Raw genomic sequence first — 1,420 nt, forward strand, 5'->3', positions numbered from 1 at the left:
GGCTACCAACCCCAACCCTCATGCTCCTCAAATGCAGGTGTTCTCCGACGATTTCTTTTACCTTCCCTTCTCTCTGGCCCCCTCTCCTCCATGGATCGAGACAGTACAACTCCTCTCCTGGAGTTCATACCCTCAATTACATGGCAGTGGGGGAGGGCACTTCCAGTTGGGTGGCCCACTCAGTGCACCCTCTCCCTCCACCTCCCCCCATGTGCCACCTGCGTAGGGGTGACCACCTCTCTTTGGGTGCCGAATTTGGAACCTGAATCTTCTTTGACTCTTTCCACCCCCGCCCCCAATACCCGAAGTGCCACTCATACCTGTCTCCTTTCCTTAGTTTGGGCCCTTCCTTACCTTCTGTCCCTCAGGTCAGAGCAGTCTCGTCCGAGCTAGCCCCCAGAAGCCATCTAACATACTGTACATGTCTTCTCATTTCACAGTAGGGTCACAAACCTCTCCCTGGTCTCCACTGCCTTCAGACCCACTGGTCAAATTGCCTGGGATAACCTTCTCGGTTCTCAACAATGGAGAGCACATTACTTAGATGACTCGCTTTCTTCTTTTATTTTCACTTCATATTGTTGTTCTTAATATACTAAAACCAAACAGCGTATGTAACCATTATTTATTATGCAGCTTAAGAAAAATAGAGTAATTTTCCTATGTAACCATGATATCATGATCGCTGTGAACAATTTCCTAATTTTTAATTCTCAGTCCATATTCAGATTTCTTCAATCGTTCCCCAAAATGCCTTTCATGGCCGGGTTGTGTCCGACAAAGCTCCAAAGGAAAGAGAGAGGGTCCAGGGCTGTACTTGGTGGGTGTGGTTCTAAGGTCTCTTAATCTTGGTCATCTACACCTGTCACATCCCCCCAGCCTTTTGAGCCAGTGGCTTTCCAGCCTGTTACATAGTTTTCAGATTACTCTTTTTCTGACTTGGCCCTCCCCCTCCCTGTGGAATGCGGGCTTGCCCGGGTATTCTCCAGGGTCACCTTGGACAGCATCACCCACTTCTGTGAAACAACCTGGTCTTCCCCAGAGTGCAGGCTCTACCTGTTCTTCCTGAGCCGCACCAGCTGCCTCCCCGAGGTTTTGACCTCTGCTCAGTTAGGGCTGGGTTCTGCCTGGGGACCAGGGCGCAGTCTTCCTCTTCTTCCTGTCCCCAGGTGCCTGGCACAAGGCTGACTTCTCTTAATTGTGCAGGCACAGAGAGAGAACTGGACGAATATCCCTTTCCTCAGCATCAGGGCGGGGTGGGGCGGAGCGGGCTGTGCCACAGGACCGGAATGGGCCTGGTGTGTCTTGGTGGAAGGACTGTGTAATACAGGGAACTATTCACAGCTCCGCCTAGAAAGCTTCTTTTTGCTTTTAGGTTCCTTGTGCATGCGCACTTGCCTTTGTGCCCCCAAACAAACCA

This window comes from Echinops telfairi, unplaced genomic scaffold, assembly GCF_000313985.2.
Source record: "Echinops telfairi isolate 266 unplaced genomic scaffold, ASM31398v2 ScPeMD7_2;HRSCAF=8, whole genome shotgun sequence".
Taxonomy (NCBI): domain Eukaryota; kingdom Metazoa; phylum Chordata; class Mammalia; order Afrosoricida; family Tenrecidae; genus Echinops; species Echinops telfairi.